This window comes from Cervus elaphus, chromosome 7 (assembly GCF_910594005.1).
Source record: "Cervus elaphus chromosome 7, mCerEla1.1, whole genome shotgun sequence".
NCBI classification, from domain to species: domain Eukaryota; kingdom Metazoa; phylum Chordata; class Mammalia; order Artiodactyla; family Cervidae; genus Cervus; species Cervus elaphus.
The window spans coordinates 18,604,384-18,612,448 of NC_057821.1; the positions used below are offsets into that span (position 1 = coordinate 18,604,384).

The 8,065-nt window shown below is 58.7% G+C and overlaps 1 long non-coding RNA gene across 1 annotated transcript; it reads right to left on the reverse strand.

Annotated features, from left to right (window-relative positions):
- Positions 1–4,206: 4,206 nt before the first annotated feature.
- LOC122697744 lies at positions 4,207–7,144 on the reverse strand. Its single transcript, XR_006342165.1, has 3 exons — positions 6,972–7,144; positions 5,360–5,507; positions 4,207–4,341 (listed from the first exon to the last, which is right to left on the reverse strand). It is a non-coding gene; the product is annotated as an uncharacterized LOC122697744 (long non-coding RNA).
- Between the last annotated feature and the right edge of the window lie 921 nt (positions 7,145–8,065).

Sequence of the window (8,065 nt, forward strand, 5' to 3'; positions counted from 1 at the left end):
ACACCAGCTATTCGGTGCAGCCCCTCCCAACTCTTCTCCCAGGGTCAAGGGAGGAAAGCCGGCGACCTCCGGTGCCCCTTCCCCGTTCGGGCTGCTGGCGGGGGGTGGGGGGGGCTCCCTTATCCTCTCAGTCCTTTGGGGGGGGGGCACTTGGTTTCACGTCGGAGACAGCCACCTGGGTTTAACCTGTGGTCTAATCTCTAGCCCTCTGCCGGCTGGTTAAGTCTAGATCGCCAGGAAGGAAGGTGTTCTGGGTCAGTTTCAGTTTACACAAACGTACCCGTGAGCCTGGGCTTTTACACAGTGCCTGGATCCGGGGAAGCGGATCCGCTCCCTCCCTGGTCCCGCAGTCTTTTAGGAGGCGCCCTCTGCTGGCCACTGGGAAATGCAGGAAAGAACAAGAGTCGTGCAGAGGCACTCGCGGAGGGTCTGGAGAAGCGGACAAAAGTCAGAGAAACAAATGAAAACCAGGAGCCAGTGAACAGTAGTGACTGGGCTGGCCACAAGTAAGGGAGGCATGCTGAAACCTTGCTGGAGGCGGGGAGTTTTGAGCCAGCTTTCGTTGAGCAGGGACGGGCAACCAAGCTGGCAGATGGGGGCTCAGGACGCCCTGTGTGGCGAGTCCTACCCCTGTCCTGGGTGGCTCACACCCCCGCAGGGTCTGATGACTGCTGTGCCCTGCAAGGGGGCCTTCCCTCACCGTCAGCCTCTACTGGGGTGGTGGGCTGGGAGAAACAGCCAGAGCTCGAAGGCCCAGAGCTGGAAGGCCCGAACCTTCTGGTCACCGCCTGGCTCCTTAGGGCTGGCAGAGAAAGTGACCCGAGAGAGGAGTCTACAGCTGACAGACCCACCCCACGTACACAGATCCTTGGCATGGCAGGGCTCAAGGTAGGGTACGGGCCTGAGTCACAGCCTGGCGGGGTACTGCCCGTCTCAGGAAAGGCCAGCTTGCCAAGAGGTGAGACCTGGGTCAACAGCCCATCACCCTGCCTCTGGCCACTGGGCATCCTCCCCAACACGTCTCACACGTGGGGCCAGGGAGGTGCTAGGGTGGTGCAGGCCATGCAAGCGCTGGGGCCTGCGCCTCAGGGCCATGGAGGGCAGGCGGAGAGGAACGAAGGGGTTCTCACTGCACAGGAGGAGCTGGGTTAGAGAGAGGATGGACCCCCTCCCCATCAGCCCCCTAGGGCTGAGTCTCTCCTGGTATGGTGGGTGAGCGAGCAGCAGGTGCCACCCAGGACCGGCAACTTCTAGAACTGCCCCGCCAGTCCTCCGAGGAGGGTCGCCCCCAAGGCCTCAGCACCCTCACAGGGCTTTACACAGGTCCAACCTCCGAAGGCAGCCTGGGGCTCCCATCCTTCCAAAGCCCTACAAAGGCCCAGTTCCCAGACCACTCCCCAGAAGTCAATGGCACTGTGACTTCCTCCCCTCCACACCCCGCCCAGCTCTACTCACTGATTCACTGGCTTCCACCTTATTGGCCCGGCTCCCTTCCAGAGCAGCCAGGGTAAGAGGACTCCCAGGGTGGGGACTGAGGCCCAAGAGGGAACAGAAAGCATGGCGCTTTAATTAGAGGTAATTGGTTAATTTACTCTGAAAGCTTGGGGGAGGGGAGGGGATGGAGTCTGTGGCCTAATAGGGCTCAGACTCAAACTGGTGAGTCTCCTTCCGGACCAGAGCTGACCCAAGCGAACCCACCCACCCAGGACACCCACTCTTCCGCCAGGTCAGAGCAAGGCCCAGAGCAGACTGGGGTGGCCCTGCAGGAGGAAAAAAAAAATAAAGCAGGTGCCCTGGGGTGGTGGGCAAGGCCTGCTGAGGTTAGGGAGATGGGAACTGAGGACTGGCGAGGTGCAGCGGGTGCTGGGATGGGAACTGACCCCTTTCTTCTCCTCTCCTTGTACATCCATCCCTCCCAAGGTCATTGCCCCAACCCCAGCCAGGTTAGGGGCCTACCCTCCTCCTGTGGTCAGTGACCTCCCAGGCCTGCCCATCCTCAGGGCCTGAAAGCTCACTTCACTCCCTCCAGCTTCAGGAGACCGTTCCAATCACCAAGGAATGGGACGCCAGAGGGAAGACCCCTGCCAGGCCCCAGGGGGCGTGCCGCGGCCCGACGCTTCGCCGCCGGCAGCGCGGCGAGGACTCTGGCCGGCAGCCTCCCGCGCTTGGTCCGAAGCAGCTGACCTGCTGGCGGCGGGCCAGGTCGCGGCGGGGCCGGGAGGCAGCAACGTGCGGCGCGGCATGTCGCGGGCGCAGCGGCAGGGAAACGTGGGGGCGGGCCGGCGCGCCGCCCCCCACCCCCGCCCCACGCGGGCCCATTCATAAAACCCGCAGGCGCTGCCCGGACCTGGCAGCCTCCGTTCCTAATTGCAAATTCATTAAGGAGTTTGCATCTTATTTGCATGGAAATCATTTCCTGGCCCGAAACAGAGAAATTCCCCCATTCCTTCGGCCCCCCCTTCTGCCCTGCTGTAGGCATCCACTGTCTAGGAGAGGAAGGGGGCCCTAGCTCTGCCCCGCGCCCCCTCCCTGGCCACAGCACCGCCCCCCCCCCCACCCATCTCCCTGGTGAGGAGTGGGGGAGGGGTGAGCAGAGCACCCACCTATCCGGGACCCATGGCTGTGCCCAGGTGAGCCGGCCCTGCCCCAGTGGGTCCAAGTGAGGGGAGGTGCCCGCCAAGTCATTTGCCCCCCGGCCTGGCCAGGCCCAGGGAAGGGAGGAGGCGGATGGCGGGCAGCCGCAGCAGCTGGTTGTACCTGGCAGGAGTAGGGCTGGTAGGTGAGGCTGTTCGTGCCCAGCCTCACGTACTTGCCCAGCCACAGGCCATGCCCCCACCCCCACACCCCTCACCCCACAGAACAAGCACCCAGTGACTGCAGAAACAGACACACAGTCAAGGAACACAAAGGCATCCACACTGGGCCAGCCACCATGGCTGCCACCCTGGGGGAGGGCCGGCAGCCAGATGCCTTTGTAAGCCATTTGGTCCTTTCCAGCCCCAAGCCTGGGCTGGGGGACAGGGGGCTTCTCTCAAGACTTCTCTCAGTCAGGGGGGGCTCACTTCTGTACCCCAGATACAGCCTCTTGCCCCTCCTCTCCTCCATCTCCTATTCACGCAGGTCCCCAAGTGCCGACCCTGCAGGAGGGCCCGTCCAGGCAAGGACGACACAGGGGCCTCCAACCAGGGAGGGGCAGTGGAGGATGAAGCCTCTGAGGACAAGGCACCTAAGCTGTGTCTGTCCTTCCTGTCCCAAGTGTGTGTGTGTTGGAAGGAGTGCTCCCAACTCCAGGAGGCGGGGGAGGGGGTGGACTTTTAAACTGTTGGAAACAGAATAGAACTACCTGAAGGACACATATCAGATAACTACCTAGAACACAATGTCCTGGTTCTATATGTTCTGGGACAGTAAAAAAAATTAATCACAAAACTTTGTAAGCATCAGGGTATAAAATGAAAACCTGCCTCTTGTCCAGGTTGTCGAAACCCCTCCCTGACATGGCCCTGCTCATGCTCCCCGTCTGCCCGCGCTCCCACCTGCTGTCACTGAAGTGTCTCTCTTCTGGTGCTGGGCCATGAAGGGGTGGGCAAGGATGTTCCAGAACATTGACCACACTTCCCTCCTGAGCTGGGTTGGACTGACTACCCTCCATTTCCTGGAGCAATTGGATCTAAAGTGCCCTTGGAGGGTGGGGAGTGTGGGTAACGGAGGTGCAGAAGGAAAATATTAGGACATTTATTTTTTCATCTCATCTTTTTCCATTTAGTGTGTGTTTTACAAAGTAAACAATATGAAAATATGTTTCTATTACAGATGCATGCTCAGCAATTGTTTCATTGGTAAGCGGCATAATCAAAGAAACTTTAAAGCTGATCTAAGCTGAAAGTGGAGGGTTGCAGGTGAGGGATGGCTGAGATCATGTCCATCTTAGTACCTGACCCGAGGAGTGGTCAGCTCAGAGTCCAGCAGGGGACAGGGACAAGGTATTGGATGAGCAAAGTTGGCCCCTAGAATTGACAGGTGAGGAAACTGAAGTAACTCTGAGCTGGGAAGTTTGCTCCAAGGAGTATGTGTGCAGGTGGTGAGAGCCCCTCATTGCTGCTGTGTCTGTGGCCTGCCCTTGCCTGACACCCAGCCTGCACCCAAACCCTACTTCCACCCACCCCAGTGAGCACAGGTCCCCCCCCCCCCCCCATCAACCCGCACCCGGCAGGCTGGCAGCAGGCCTCTCTGAGCTCCTCGCTGGTTCTTGATTAGCAGAGCCAGGCAGGGTTGGGTCGCCACCCACCACATCCTCTCCCAGCCTGGTGGGAAGACCGTTGCAGGTTTCCTGTCCCCTGACTAAATGGGTAAAGGAGAAAGAAGTTAGGCTCTAGACAAGCCTCCAACTTTGTCCAGCTGGGTGACCTTGGGCCCAACACATAATCAGTATAAGCCTCAGTTGCCCTGTAACATGGGACTAATCATGGTACTTACTTTACCAGGTTGCTATGAATATTGAGTGGCCTCCTGTGTGTATAGGATCTGGTACAGAGTAGGTGTTCAGTAAGATTCTTAAGCCTCCCCCCACCTCCCCCCTCCACCCCTGTCCCCCAACCCTTCCACCCCCCCCTTCCACCCTCCCACCCCTGTGTGCAACAGGTGCCCTATAAAGAACCTGTTGAATTGTGATTTGCCATCAGCATGGGAAGGAGAATTCTGAAGGCAGACAAATGAACCTTTGCAGAGCACCTTCCTGCAGAAATTAACAGCCCCTCCCCCGCCCCCAAAGCATCAGGCACTCTCCAAGTTCACTCACTCCAGGAGACGTGCCTTCCTCTCCACCCAGCCCCTTTCCCTCTTTCTGCACTGCCTTCACTTCAAGCATGAGCTGAGGGTGACACCTGGTGGCCATTTCTATATCTGCAGGATACAGTGACACCCCCAACAAGAAAGGTGTGAGGTTCAAGGGTGAGGGAACCCTTCTTTCCGGCACTTCCCCTGCACCTCCCAGCTCCCTCTCAGGGCCCAGGGAACCTCAAGGATATCCACTACCCTACTCTACCTGAGAGTAGCTGGAGTTCTGAGGGTCGCGCCTGTTTGATGGATAAGATGGTGGAGGCCTTGCCTAGACCCTGGCCCCAGCAGAAGGACAATGGCTACCCTTCCCCCAAGTGCTGCTGGGGCCTTATAGGCATCATCTCCTTCTCTTCTTATCACTGGGGCCTAGTATCACCAGGCACACTTGTTCTCAGTCACACAGCTCCGAAGGACCCAAATAATTACGTGAGACCTGGCAAGCCTCCAGCAGATGGAGGAAGCCAAGAGGAAGTGGCCTGTCCCAAGTTCCAACCCAGTCTTGCCCAGCTGGTGAAGTTACCTCCCTCAAGGGCCTTCTGATGGCTCATCAGTCTCCTTGGCAGTACCATGGGGCGTCGTCAGGTAGAGCAGTGATTTTCAAACTGGCTGAATATGAGAGCCACCCGAGGAGGATTTTTTTTAAATACCAATGCTTGCTCCAGTCCTGGCTGATGAAATAAAAATCAGGAGGCGTGGGGCTGAGTATTTTTAAAACTCTTTCTAGATGACTCTACATTTGTGAAAGCAGCCCCTGGGATTTCTAATCTCTCGACTTCACTGCCCTCTAAAGGCCATCAGCTCCCTCTTCCCTGAAGGACCACCCCCTCCTCCCGGAGCATTCCCTGCACATCTTCCCTTGTCCACCCAGACCCCCAGGGCAAGCTGCCTCTCCACCCCTGGGGCCCCAGGGAGAAGACGAGCCAACAGCCCTTCCCCGAGGGGACCCAGCAGGCTTGAGCCTCCTGAATCTCTGACCCCCGGCCTGGCCTCTGGGGCGGGGGGCAGGGAAGGCCACCGGGAGCTTAACCCCAACTGGATGAAGGCGCCATAATGAGGGTCAGGCGGTTGGCTCAGCCTGCGGAAATCCCCAGCTTAGTAGGGGTGGAGGGGCTTCAGCCTAGGAGGGGCGTCAGGGTAGAAGTGAGGGGGCAGGGGAGTCCAGACACTTGGAGACCCCAGGGTCCCTGACCCCTAACCACCTCCTGAGAAGGCCTACTAGAAGCTCAGCACAGTTTACCCCCATTCCAGGGCTGCTGACCCTCAGAGAGGGAGGGAAGGGCTGATCAGCCCCCCAACCTCAGCCAGGATCATCCCCCCCCCCCCGCCCCCGCCCCCAGCCTTTGGCAGAAGGAGGAGGGCACTGATGGGAAAACGGAAAAGGGCTACGTGAGCGTTCCCAGGGCAACGCCGACTTCTCTCCAGCCTGTAATCCTCAGGCCTTGAGTGAGGGATCACTTTCCTCTGCGGAATGTAATACCGAGGGGACAAAACGGGGCACAGGGACCTGGGGTGGGGGTAGGGGGTGCAAGACCCAGGGAGTCGACTCTGCTGGGGGTCATTTCCAGCCCCCAGAAGGCCCTGCAGGAGGTGACCCCGCAAAGAGAGGAAGGATCACCCCACCCCCCAACTCAGCCCAGGGCACGAGGTCTGGGGCTGGGCTGCAGCTCCGAGCAGACCCCCACCCAGAGCTCACGCTGGTGGTCCCTTTACTGACCACTCATTTGTAGGGGAGATAACAGGCTCTAAGAGGTTAGAACCAGCTAAGGGCAGGACTTAGACTGAACAACAAAGACCACACAGCATCAGAACCACACCTAAGAGCCCCAGCCCCCCTAGAGACTGCCAGATGGGCCGGCAAGGACTGACACCTGCCAGCTCCTGAGCTCCCACGCCTGCCACAGCCAGCACCCCTCCCTCCTGCCCTCCAGGGTCATAGGCGGGGCATGGCCAGCAGAGGGGAGGGGCATGCTAGTTACCAAAAACCTGGGATGGCTGGGACTAGGCGTGCTCTCACTGAGATTCAACACAGATTCCTCCAGGAAGCCTTCCAGGCTGATCCACAGAGGACTGAAAATCCCCTTCCCCACACCCAGCCATGACCTCCCAAAGAGTGTTCCGCTCCCCAGCCTCACCCGTGGCCCAGCACGTAGGTCCTGCATCAGCCTTGGCTCTGCTCACTGGGAATTCTCCTTGACCCAGGAAACCCTGAGGGCAGGACTGTGTAGACAGAATACTGTGCCCAGCACAGCACTGGCTGCTCAGAGGGTCTGGGGTGAGAGGCTCTTGAAAAGATGGGACAAGTCAGCTCACGTCACAGAACCTGGAAAGAACCAACAATGGGAAGTGACCTCAAAAGCCATCTGGTCCAGCCCCACCTCCACCCACCCACCCACATAACCTCCCATCTGGGCAGTGACCTTCTACCTCAACACCTGTAAAATCAGGTATCTTCACTTATTCTTTCGTCCATTCATTCACCCAATGGATTCACCCCACCAGCTTCTACATCTCAGGGGCCAAGGCAACCCAATTCATTTTCAAGGGCACGAGCTAAATCCTAAACAAGAGGAGCCAGGAATCCATCAGCCATTCTTGCAGGCCCTGGCACAGCGCTCAGTAGAAATGGAAGATGCTGACCAGCAACCCCCCCACATGCACATCTCTGTTGCACGGTGGTGTTTACACTCAGCACAGCCCGGGTTTCATTTCAAACTCAACAACCATTCCAGGTGCTGCGGGCCTCCTTGACGAGTGGCAGCTGAGTCTGCGAAAGGATGACTTTGCAGCTGGGAGAGAAGTGGAGCCAGGATGCAGCCTGGGCAGTTGTGCTCCTGGTCCAGCACACACACAGACACACACACATACGTACACACATGCCCATCAGCTGGGGTTCCATGTGAAAGATGGGTTTGCCTTGGGGGGAAAGAAAATGTGATTTAAGCTCCTAACTATAAAAGAATAACAGCGAAAGCAGGCCATAGGCCTGCTGGGTCCCAGACACTGCACTGTTAAACGCAGGGGAAGCCTGTGGTGAATCGAGAGCTCCCACCACCCCTCCTCCGGGGCCCAGCCGGGCTGCCCTGGGCGGGCACATGCACGCACGCACACATGCACACCCCCGGGTGACGTGAGTCCCGGCACGTCCCAGGAGACGGGCTGTCCCAGCCCCTTCACTCCCCTCTGATAAGCCAGCGGCTTCCAGAGAGACAGGCACGTCACCTTCAGG